Source organism: Ranitomeya variabilis, chromosome 4, assembly GCF_051348905.1.
Source record: "Ranitomeya variabilis isolate aRanVar5 chromosome 4, aRanVar5.hap1, whole genome shotgun sequence".
Taxonomy (NCBI): Eukaryota; Metazoa; Chordata; class Amphibia; order Anura; family Dendrobatidae; genus Ranitomeya; species Ranitomeya variabilis.
In genome coordinates, this window is record NC_135235.1 from 696,455,534 (window position 1) to 696,468,923 (window position 13,390).

Below are 13,390 nucleotides of genomic sequence, written 5' to 3' on the forward strand. Positions count from 1 at the left end.
GTCTATATGAAGGTTTCCCATCTTCCCCACACTGTAATCTTCTATCACGTTAGATCTCAGGTCTGATTCACACACACAAGTTTAAGGCTTTAATAAAAGCTTTTTTGTTTCCACAATCAATGCGGACAGAAATGATCTGATCCCAAAGTCTCCATGTACAGTGATCTATGGGGTTTATTTCTGGCCTTAGGTTTTCCTATATTACAAGAAAAACACCATAAAATATGCATTTTTGTGTTACTCACTGTAAAATCCTTTTCTTCGAGTCGCTCATTGGGGGACACAGGTCTGTGGGTGTATGCTACTGCCGCCAGGAGGCTGACACTAAGTAAACATAGAAAAAAAATAGCTCCTCCTCCGTCGCATACACCCTGACACTGGCCAAAGGCAGACCCAGTTTGGTGCAAAAGCAGTGGGAGAAAAAATGAAACAGCATTAATGTAGGAACAACATGCCTAGAAATAACCCCACCGGCTGAAAAAAAAAATAAAAAAATAAATTTATTTGGCTAACAGGGTGGGAGCTGTGTCCCCCAACGAGCGACTCGGAGAAAAGGATTTTACGGTAACCCAAAAATCCATATTTCTCCTTCGTCTCCTTGGGGGACACAGGACTGTGGGACGTCCCAAAGCAGTCCCTGGGTGGGAAGAAGACTCAACGGAATAAAACCCTAGGCACTTACCGCCTATAGGTGTGCTACCGCTGTCTAGAGAATCCTTCTACCCAGACTTGCATCTGCAGAAGCCTGAGTATGGATGTTATAGTGCTTGGAAAAGGTGTGCAGACTGGACCAGGTTGCCGCCTTGCAAACCTGTTCTGCCGATGCCTTGTGCCGAAGCGCCCAGGAAGCCCCCACTGCCCGAGTGGAGTGCGCCCTGATCCCAGCAGGGACGACCAAGCCCTTGATGCGGTAGGCCTCCTGAATGGTCGATCGTATCCATCTAGCTATGGTCGATCTTGAAGCAGCGAGTCCCTTCCTATGCCCCACAGGGAGGATGAACAGTGCATCAGTCCGCTGAAAAGATGCCGACCGTGAAACGTACCTTCTGAGCGCTCTCACTAGATCTAGTATATGGAGAGATTTTTCCACACGGTGCGTTGGCGCCGGGCAAAAAGAAGGTAAGACAATGTCCTCGTTAATGTGGAACGAGGAAACCACCTTTGGTAAAAATAAGGTGCTGGCCTGAGCACCACCTTATCCTGATGGAACAGTAAAAACAGAGCCTGGCAGGATAGAGCCGCCAGTTCCGATACCCGCCTAATGTAAGTTACGGCCACCAGGAACACAACCTTCCAGGAAAGGTAAGTTAAGGAAACGTCTTGAAGAGGCTCGAAAGGAGCTTCCTGCAGGGCACTTAAGACCAGGTTAAGGTCCCAAGCATCCAGGGGAGCTCTGTAAGGCGGTACCATATGAGAGACTCCCTGTAAGAAAGTCTTTACTTGTAAATTGGTAGCGATCTTGCGCTGAAAAAGAACTGACAAGGCTGATATTTGTCTTCTGAGGGTACTTGGTGCAAGCTCCGAATACATAAGGGAAGTAATGGTGTGCACTCAGGTCAAGAACAGGGAGGTGCTGGTAAAACAAACCATGTAGTCCAAATAGTCATGTACTGGAAATTACCGCACACTCAGAACAGGTATGATGCAAAAATATTTCACAAGTTTATTGTGTTCACAGTCAATGATGCAACAAAAGAGAACGTGCTGATAGAAACCCAACGTTTCGACCCTCCCGGGTCTTATTCAAGTGGTTACTACGGAAAACAAAGAGATAATATTAGATTTAAATCTTGTAACATTGACAGAGGCAAAGAAGATGTAACGTGAGAATAAGCTAAATCAAAATATATATACACACACCAATGGATAAAATAAACAGACAAGCATAAATGATATCTACAAATATATACAGATATATATACAAAGGGAGAAGAGCCAGAGATGGTAAGAGACTACCATTGTAGACCAACAATATTCGATTCAAAATTGCATGCAACATTAACCTGAATACGGGGTGTTGGAAATAAAAGGTGTCATATAAGCTAGTTACCTTGTTTTACGATTAGACACATATAAGAGTGGCAGACGTAGGGTAGGAGCATTGCTCTACAATGGTAGTCTCTTACCATCTCTGGCTACTCTCCCTTTGTATATATATCTGTATATATTTGTAGATATCATTTATGTTTGTCTGTTTATTTTAGCCATTGGTGTGTGTATATATATTACGATTTAGCTTATTCTCACGTTACATCTTCTTTGCCTCTGTCGATGTTACGAGATTTAAATCTGATATTATCTCTTTTTTTTCCATAGTAACCCCATGAATAAGACCCGGGAGGGTCGAAACGTTGGGTTTCTATCAGCTCCGAATACAGGCCGGTTTGGAGGAATGCTAAAATGTAAGGGATGGAGAAATGAAGCGGGGGAAGCCCCAGCTTTCTGCACCATGAAAAGAAAACCTTCCAGGTGTGATGATAAATATGTGCTGAGACGGATTTCCGGGCGCTAATCATAGTAGCGGCTACCTTTGGGAAAACCCAGCCTGAATTAGAATCCAAGATTCAATGGCCAGACCGTTAAACGCAGGGCCCCTAAGTTCTGGTGGAATATTGGGCCCTGATTAAGAAGATCCGGGTGCACTGGAAGCCGCCAAGGAGTTTTTGCGAGCAGCAGTACCAGGTCTGCGTACCATGACTGACGAGGCCAATCTGGGGCTATTAAGATTGCTGGGACTCCCTCTGTCTTGACCTTTCTGACTACCTTCGGGATTAGTGCCAGAGGGGAAAACAGATATGGGAGACGAAACTAGTTCCGGGGTAGAACTAACGCGTCAACAGCGATTGCCTGTGGATCTCGATACCGAACGACGAACCTGGGTACTTTGGCATTCATCCCGGAGGCCATCAGGTCCACGTCCGGGGTTCCCCAGCGCAGACATATCTGCCGAAAAACGCTGGGATGGAGAGACCACTCCCCGGACGCAATGCCCCGATGACTGGGAAAATCCGCCGCCCAGTTTTCCTTGCCCGGGATGTGGACTGCCGAGATCACCGAGTGGTTTTTCTCGGCCCAGTAGAGGACCTGTTTTACCTCGTGCATGGCAGCCCTGCTGCGGGTACCCCGTGATGATTTATGTATGCCACAGCTGTGGCATTTTCCGATTGAATCCGGACAAGGCGGCCTGCCAAAAGATGATGAAAATGCTGCAAGGCCAGCCGAACCACCCGAATCTCCAAAAAGATTGATCGGGAGGGTTGACTCTCGTGAAGACAAGCGTCCCTGAGCTGTGTGGTGGCAAAACACTGCTTCCCAACCGAGAAGACTGGCATCTGTTGTGACTACCAGCCAATGGGCTGGGGGAAAAGGCTTCCCCTGCTGTAGAGAAGAACTCATTGTCCACCATGCTAGAGCCTGTCTGACCTGGAGAGACAGACAGAACTTGAGGTTGAGAGAGAATGGATTTCTGTCCCAGGATGCCAAGAGTGCATTTTGGACTGGAAGAAGATGGAGTTGCACAAATGGCACTCCCTCTATAGCTGCCACCATCCTTCCTAAGACCCTCATGCAAAACCGGATTGTATGAGAGACCGAATGACGAAGAACCTTTGCTTCCTGCCGGAGGATCAGGAACTTGTCCCTAGGAAGGACTGTCAAACCTCGGGAGGTGTCGAAGATCATCCCTAGAAAAGAGATTTTCCGAGATGGTACAAGGGACGACTTTTTTTAGATTCACCAGGCACCCTAGGCGAGACAGGGTATCCAGAGTAATGCTGACATTTTCCTTGCAGGCCCGCAAAGTCGGCCCCTTGACAAGGAGGTCATCTAGATATGGCAAGACGACTATGCCCCGGGAATGCAGGAGTGATACAACTGTTGCCATTACCTTTGTGAGCACCCTGGGAGTGGTGGCCAGCCCGAAAGGTAAGGCTGTGAACTGGAAGTGAAGCTTACCTATGGCAAACCGAAGAAATCTTTGATATGAAGGTAATATGGGGATTGTCGGGAAGGAATTTTTTTCCCCATGGTGGAGTTACTCTTTGCCACATGGGTTTTTTTTGCCTTCCTCTGGATCAACATGTTAGGGCATGTTAGGTTAGGCTATGGGTTGAACTAGATGGACTTACAGTCTTCCTTCAACCTTAATAACTATGTAACTATGTGAAGATAGGAATCTTGAATAGCTATTGAAGCTAGGAATTCTCCCTTTTCCATAGCCGCAATGACCGAGCGGAGAGATTCCATTCAGAAGTGATGAATGTTGACAAACCTGCTTAAACATTTCAGGTCCAAAATGAGCCTTACAGTTCCGTCCTTTTTGGGAACTATGAACAGGTTGGAATAGAACCCCTGAAAGCTTTCTTCCTTCGGAACAGGAATGATGACCCCGTTGATCCGAAAGGATTCGACAGTTTTGAACAAGGCTAGTACAAGGGATTCTGAGCTGGGAAGACGGGAGTGAAAGAAACGGCTCGGGTGATGGCTGATAAACTCCATCTTGTACCCTGAGGACACCAGTTCTCTTACCCATCTGTCGTGAACGACAGTGATCCAGGACTGATGAAACAAGAGTAAACGGCCACCTACTCTGTTGGTGATGACAGGAGACTGCCTCCAGTCATTTGGCTGGGGACCTATATCCCCTTGATCTTGGCAGCTGGGACCGCATTCTTCCCAATGGGTTGACTCTGTAGTAGATCTGATGATCTCTGTCCTGATTGGACTGACCTGGGCCAACGGGGTTTGACGCTGTGGTCCACCTGGTGTTACGAAAGGGCTTAAACTGAGCCTGAAACTGGCAACGAAAAGACTGTTTAATCTTTTGCTGTGGGAGAAAATTGCTTTTCCCTCCTGTGGTATCAGAAATGAGCTGATCCAGTTTTTCGCCAAATAATCGGCCACTCTTATAGGGGAGAGTTGTAAGGGATTTTTTTGCAGTAGAATCCGCCTGTCATGTCCTTAACCATAGAGCTCTTCTAATGGAAATTGTGTTTGTGGCCGCTAATGCTGCACAGTTCGCTGCATCCAAGGATGCACTGATCAGGTAGCTTCCAGCTAGAGATATCTGATTTGACATCTCCATCACCTCTACTGGTAAGTCCCTATCCTGTAGAGCCTTAGACAAAGATTCTGACCAGGATATCATGGCCTTACCTACCCAAGTCACCACAAATGAGGGTGAGAGGGCTGAACCTGAGGCCTCAAAAACTGAACGAGCCAAGCTTTCTATGAGCCGATCAGTTGGATCCCTAATAGAGGAGCCGTTGGGAAGGGATATGAGTGTGTTAGAGGCCAAACAAGAAACCGGGGGGAATCTACCGAAGGGAATTCTGCCCACTTCTTACGTAGCTCAGGTGTGAAAGGGTATCTTGCACTTAGAGCCTTCTATCCCGAAAAGCACCTGTCCGGACGCTCCATGTGGTGTTGCACTAAGTCCTCAAACTCAGGATGAGTAGAAAACACTGTATGAGGCTGCTTGAACCTCTTAAATGACACCTTATGACCGGAAGTCAAGGTGGATTCGCCCTCTACTCCCAGGGTTTGGTTAACGGCCTCGATGAGGCTGTCTACTGACTCCTGGTAATCAGGCGCCTCTAAATTGAGTGACCCTTCGGAATCGTAGTCGGAACCATGTTCACTAATCTCCGCAGGTGAGGGTGAACGAGAGACAGAACTCAAGAATGCAGATGCACCCGATGGACCGGGAGACACTGTATGGAGTTTGTTTCCCCCGCGTCTGCATTGAGACAGAGCGGCCCCTGCAGGCCGGTGGCTCCTGTGAACCGGAGGACCTCTCCAAGACGGGCGAACCGCTGCTTCTGGCCCCAGCCGGGGTCTGAAGGGACTCGATCGCCTTTGTTAGGGACGCCATATATTGAGCTAAGGACGCAACCCATTCCGGGGGTGAAACTGCACTTTCTGCTGTGGGCACACTGGACTGGGTTGCAGGGGAGGGCTCTTGAGCGCGTTCGGAATCGCAGGCCTCACAGAGACGATTACTCTGGGCATGCGGAAAAGCGGACCGACAGGCTACACATGTGGTATATAAAACCGTATGAGTCTTAGTCCTTCTAGACATGGTGACCCTGCTGCTGCTATATTCAGAACCTTCAGATAAGCTGCAGGAACAAATATCGCAGCTGTCAGGCTGGGGGAAGTAGCACTTACCCCAATCCTGTGTCCCCGTCCATCCAGTGGAACTTGTGACAGGGCGATGCATCTGCGCTATTCCTTTTAACAAGAGCGCTCAATTGGAGGGCGGACCCGCTGGAAAAGGCGGCGCTTGCAGTCTGCGGCCTATGAGAGGCCGAAGTCGGGACCTAAATTTTACCCCCCGCGTTCACCCAGGGAAGAGGGGGCGGGTCCGCCGAAGATGCGGCCAAAAAGGGGCGGGACTTCCGCCCGCGGCCTAACATGCCAGAAGCCGGGGACTAAATTACACGGCGTCCGTTCGAGGATGAATGGGGCATACCCGGAAGTTGACGCCGGGATCTCCCTGCGGCGTGGCGCCACCGCGCCTGCCGTTATCCAGACGTGTTGGAGACGCGCACTGCCACAGGAGCCCTCCCAGCCCCCCATCGCGCGATGGAGTTTAAGGTTAGAGGAGGGGCTGTAAGAAAAAGACAGTGCAGGCACCCTAACTCCATCATCCCTTGAGGGGATGAGGAGAGGGACCGTCCGCCTCCCTCAAACACTGCTATCTGAGCATTGGTGATGTAGTGGAAGCCGCACGGACAGACCATATGCGCCTGTACAGCCTAGAGTTTCATTACCTTAGGATGGTCAGGGGTTAAGTCCGGCAAGTGGTCCCACGTTGCGGGAGAGGATACATGGAAGCAACACTCCATGTGCTCGCCCGTTGGTTTGGGGAGATCGGACCCTTTCAAAAGGGTCCGTCGCCCATGTGTCTTCTTCAAGGTAAAAAGAAAAAAATACTGGAGGTCTGTAAAACAGACTTGTGCCTCCTTCAGACACTAAGCATAAACTGGGTCTGCCTGCAGCCAGTGTCAGGGTGTATACGACGGAGGGGGAGCTAATTTTTTTCTATATTTACTTAGTGTCAGCCTCCTGGTGGCAGTAGCATACACCCACATTCCTGTGTCCCCCAATGAGACGAACGAGAAAAACAAAAATTAAAATGTTTCTAAAGAAAATTGGCTCCAACAATTCTTGTAAAAAGAAAAAACATGGAAAAGGCAGAAGACATATTTTATAATTTTTAACATGTTAAACTTTTATTAAAAAGAAACTAATGTTTTTGTGCACCAGAACATAGATGTGCACCGTAGGGATGGCACAGATGAGGTTTCAACAAAAATCCTGGCAGTTTAACCACTTGCTGTTGTGAATAGCAAACATGACATCTAAGAAGGTGTGACAGAGTTTGGCTGAATGCCCCCCGCCTCCAAGTACTCGATAGTATGGGGCGGCCTAGTTATTACCATACTTACATGCCTAATAATGGTGTCTGGGCTGCAATGTATAAGGCTATGTGCACAAGTCAGGATTTCTGGCAGAAATTTTCCTGACAAAAACCGGACATTTCTGCCAGAAATCCGCATGCGTTTTTACCGCATTTTTTTATGCGTTTCTTTTGCGTTTTTTCCCAATGCATAGAATAGCGGGAAAAATGCGAAAAAACGCAAAATTAATGAACATGCTGCTTTTTTTACCGCGATGCGTTTTTTTTGTGGAAAAAAACGCATCATGTGCACAAAAGTTGCAGAATGCATTCTAAATGATAGGATGCATAATGCATGCGTTATTAATTAGTTTTTATAGCGTTTTTATTGCGAAAAAAATGCAAAAAAACCTGAACGTGTGCACATACCCTTAAGGTCTATAAGGTCGGGCCAGAGGCAGCGTCCAATAAGTTACCTTTTGCACTGATTTCGGGGTTTTGGGCGACTATATAATGTATTTGGGGGCCTCTCGACAGATGATGTCAGGGCAAAGGATCTGACATCCTGAATTTCAGAGGATAATCCGTTTGTTCTTCCTGTAGATCATCCTCCGCTAGAGGAGTCTGGAGGCGACTCTCATACAGACCACAGGAAAGCTGGAATATTTGTGTGTGTGGCGGAGTCGGGAGAGATAGCCGTCTGCCAAATGACCGTTCAGCTAACTCTTATCTCATGTGTATGGGGCCGTTAGTATTAGGCTACTTTCACACTAGCGTCGGACGACGCACGACGAATTGCGTCGTTGCGGCGTACCAACGCTAGCAGTGAATGCGCCGCACAACGGGGGCAGCGGATGCTGTTTTTCAACGCATCCGCTGCCCCATTGTGAGGTGCGGGAAGGCGGGGGTGGAGTTCCGGCCGCGCATGTGCGGTCGGAAAAGACAGGAACGACGCACCAAAAAAACATTACAAGCAACGTTTTATGGTGTCGACGGTCCAACGCAACCGTCACACGACGGTTGCGACGTGTCACACTGCGTCGCTAATGCAAGTCAATGGAGAAAAAACGCATCCTGCAAGCACTTTTGCAGGATGCGTTTTTTCTACAAAACGCCGCATAGCGACGTGCAGTGCACGACGCTAGTGTGAAAGTAGCCTTACACTGACAGGCAGTGATGATACACGGCACAACAGTAGTACAGGGCATCACTGGAGCCATCAGAGGCTTGTATGTTGTATGGTCGCACTAATCAGAGGGGTTTAACAAAGGTTTAAAGGGAAAAACATCATAATTTCAGCAACAAGAAATATCTGTCACTATATGGAAAGCAGAGTCACTGCACAATGTTAGTTAAGTCTCGTCCATAACTACTTTATTATACTCTATTATCCTGTGCACAGTGGAGTAGATAGAAATCACAGGTCCAACAGCAATAGCTGGAATTGGGCCCTCCATCGTAAAGAAAAAAAAAAAATCTATCTATCTATATACAATATATATATATATATATATATATATATATATATATATATATATATATATATATATATATATATATATATATATATATACACACACACACACACACACACACACTATGTTCCAAATGATTATGCAAATGACATTTTTCTCGGATTTTCCTAAATGGTCAGTGTAAATGTGTAAATGACAGGCAGTCTAATAAAAGTCATCACCCGTTAGAGTACACATCGAATTTTATTGAAGAAACCTCCCAATGATAACAGTATAATCTCCAAAATGAATAAAAACTCAAAATTCACTGTTCCAAATTATTAGGCTCAGTAGTATTTCTAAACACTTGATATGTTTTAAAGGACTGAAAATGCTCATTTGTGGAATTTGCAGCATTAGGAGGTCACATTCACTGAACAAAAAAGCTATTTAACTCCAAAACATCCGAACAGGCCAAGTTACATGTTAACATAGGAGCCCTTCATTGATATCACCTTCACAATTCTTGCATCCATTGAACTTGTGAGTTTATGGAGAGTTTCTGCTTGTATTTCTTTGCATGAAGTCAGAATAGCCTCCCAGAGCTGCTGTTTTGATGTGAACTGCCTCCCACCCTCATAGATCTTTTGTTTGATGATACTCCAAAGGTTCTCTATAGGGTTGAGGTCATGGGAAGATGGTGGTCACACCATGAGTTTATCTCCTTTTATGCCCATAGCAGCCAATTATACTCAGAGGTATTCATTGTCATGCATGAAGATGATTTTGTTCCTGAAGGCACGTTTCTGCTTTTTAGACCATGGAAGAAAGTTGTCAGTCAGAAACTATTTACATTGCTGAGGTCATTTTCACACCTTCAGGAACCTTAAAGGGCTCTGCCAGCTGGTTCCCCATGATTCCAGCCCAAAACATGACTCCTCCACCTCCTTGCTGACGTCGCAGCCTTGTTAGGACATGGTGGCCATCCACTACTCCATCCATCTGGACCGTCCAGGGTTGCTCGACACTCATCAGTAAACAAGACTGTTTGAAAATTAGTCTTCATGTATGTCTGGGCCCACAGCAACAGTTTCTGCTTGTGAACACTGTTTAGGAGTGGCCGAATAGTAGGTTTATGCACCACAGCAAGCCTTTGAAGGATCCTACACCTTGAGGTTTGAGGGACTCCAGACGCACCAGCAGCTTCAAATAACTGTTTGCTGCTTTGTAATGGTATTTTGGCAGCTGGTCTCTTAATCCAATTAATTTGTCTGGCAGAAAACTTCCTCATTATGCCTTTATTTGCATGAACTCTGTCTGTGCTCTGTTTCAGTCACAAATCTCATCAGAGTTAGATGATCACTCTTTAAGTTTTCGTGAAATATCTAATTTTTTCATACCTTATCCAAGGCATTGCACTATTTAACGCTTTTCAGCAGCAGAGAGATCCTTTTTATTTCCCATATTGCTTGAAACCTGTGACCTGCATAATAATGTGGAACATCATTTTTGAGTAGTTTTCCTTTAATTAGAATCACCTGGAAAACCAATTATCACGTGTTTAAGATTGATTTCAGTGATTCATTGAACCCTGAGACACAATACCATCCACGAGTTTATTTGAAAAACAAAACAATTAAATCTTTATGACACTTAAATCCAATTTGCATAATAATTTGGAACACAGTGTATATATAAAGCTGAGTGTATGTATGTATGTGTGTGTATATGTATGTATGTACAGTATGTATGTGTGGGAGTGTGTCAAGCCACACCCATTCCACATAGTAACCAGTCACTAAGCATCTTTTCACTAGAGCTGTTTAAAAGAAGCTGAGCTGTGGTTGGTTGCTATGAGCAATAGTTTTCTCACTCCACAACACCTCAGCAGACACTGACCGGGTGGGAGAAATCTAGCATCCCTGGGAACATAAGCTCCAGCCATTGGCTGCCCCCCAGAAAGGAGCAGAGATCACATTACATAAATGAATCACCCCCTCCTCTATTACTGCCGCACTCTGTTACCGGTGTAGAAAATCGAATCATCAGCGGCCGCACACAGAGCCGCACTGCCAGGTTACATAACAGCACATCTCCAGGAACTCCCTGCTCAGCTCCAACCAGCTCGAGACTATGGGATGGAGGATGTATGATGGGTATATGGGCACTGGACTATGGGATGGAGGATGTGTGATGGGTATATGGGCACGGGACTATGGGATGAATGATGTTTGACGGGTATATGGGCACTGGACTATGGGATGGAGGATGTGTATGATGGGTATATGGGCACTGGACTATGGGATGAATGATGTTTGACGGGTATATGGGCACTGGACTATGGGATGGAGGATGTGTATGATGGGTATATGGGCACTGGACTATGGGATACAGGATGTGTGATGATCTCCCGCTTCGACTACTGCAACATCCTTTTCTGTGGCCTCCCTGCTAAAACCCTTGCACCTCTCCAGTCCATCCTTAACTCTGCTGCCCAACTAATTCATCTCTCTCCTCGATTCTCCTTCCCTTCTCCTTTCTGCAAATCTCTTCACTGGCTCCCATTTCCTCATAGTATTCAGTTCAAATTACTAATACTGACCTACAATGCCATCTATAACCTGTCTCCTCCATACATCTCTGAACTAATCTTCCGATATCTTCCCTCACATAATCTCCGGTCCTCCCAAGACCTCCTTCTCTCCTACACACTTATTCGCTCCTCAACCCAACCGCCTCCAAGACTTCTCCCGAATATCCCCCATCCTCGAATTCTTTGCCAAAACACATCCGACTATCAACCACATTCGGATCCTTCAGACCGAACCTGAAAACCCACCTCTTCAGGAAAGCCTACAGCCTACACTGACCCTGCTACCTCCTCACCAACACCGGAGCTGCTGCAACCCCCCAACCTATTGTCTCCTTCCCCACCATCCTGTAGAATGTAAGCCCGCAAGGGCAGGGTCCTCTCCCGTGTTTATCAGTCTGTGATTGTTAGTTTGTTTACTGTAAGTGATATCTGTAATTTGCGTGCAACCCCTTCTCATGTATAGGCCATGGAATCAATGGTGCCATATAAATAAATAAATAAAGAATAATAATAATAATAGTAGTAGTAGTATATGGGCACTGGACTATGGGATGGAGGATAATAATTATAATTTGTCATAACTAAACAGAGTTAGTTACTATGCCCGGGCAATGCCGGGCCCTTCAGCTAGTATATACACTCACCGGCCACTTTATTAGGTACACCATGCTAGTAACGGGTTGGACCCCCTTTTGCCTTCAGAACTGCCTCAATTCTTCGTGGCATAGATTCAACAAGGTGCTGGAAGCATTCCTCAGAGATTTTGGTCCATATTGACATGATGGCATCACACAGTTGCCGCAGATTTGTCGGCTGCACATCCCAAAGATGCTCCATACAAGGCAGGATGGATCCATGCTTTCATGTTGTTTACGCCAAATTCTGACCCTACCATCCGAATGTCGCAGCAGAAATCGAGACTCATCAGACCAAGCAACGTTTTTCCAATCTTCTACTGTCCAATTTCGATGAGCTTGTACAAATTGTAGCCTCAGTTTCCTGTTCTTAGCTGAAAGGAGTGGTACCCGGTGTGGTCTTCTGCTGCTGTAGCCCATCTGCCTCAAAGTTCGACGCACTGTGCGTTCAGAGATGCTCTTAGGCCTACCTTGGTTGTAACGGGTGGCGATTTGAGTCACTGTTGCCTTTCTATCAGCTCAAACCAGTCTGCCCATTCTCCTCTGACCTCTGGCATCAACAAGGCATTTCCGCCCACAGAACTGCCGCTCACTGGATTTTTTTTCTTTTTCGGACCATTCTCTGTAAACCCTAGAGATGGTTGTGCGTGAAAATCCCAGTAGATCAGCAGTTTCTGAAATACTCAGACCAGCCCTTCTGGCACCAACAACCATGCCACGTTCAAAGGCACTCAAATCACCTTTCTTCCCCATACTGATGCTCGGTTTGAACTGCAGGAGATTGTCTTGAACATGTCTACATGCCTAAATGCACTGAGTTGCCGCCATGTGATTGGCTGATTAGAAATTAAGTGTTAACAAGAAGTTGGACAGGTGTACCTAATAAAGTGGCCGGTGAGTGAGTGAGTGTATATATATATATATATATATATATTTGGCAGAGTCATATCTCCCGACTCTGCAGACTGCATGCTGTTGTTGTAGGCCCAGACCAGATGGTATGGTGATAAGTGAGGGAGACCAAAGTTCAAAATAGACTTTCCTTAACTTAACAAGAACTTGATGAGAAGTATAGACATCAGATAGCAGGCACAACACTTTATGAATGCTTCTTCTGCATTGTGCAGAGTCAGGAACTTTCCGGTTCCATGTGGCGGTACATAACTTTTGTTATAAGCCACAATAGTGCAGCAAACATGAGTTAATGACCTCTTCCTGCTATTTGTCTCCACTATGCTCCCTGCCTGGAATCCGAATTCTTAAGCTGGAGTCATACTAAACGACTTACCAACGATCACGACCAGCG

The 13,390-nt window shown here is 46.2% G+C and overlaps 1 protein-coding gene across 2 annotated transcripts in view; it reads right to left on the reverse strand.

The window, feature by feature from the left end:
* The window catches only part of LOC143766411 (uncharacterized), a 57,813-nt gene that overhangs the window by 33,004 nt on the left and 11,419 nt on the right, over positions 1 to 13,390 (reverse strand). The gene's annotated exons all lie outside the window — the stretch shown is intronic.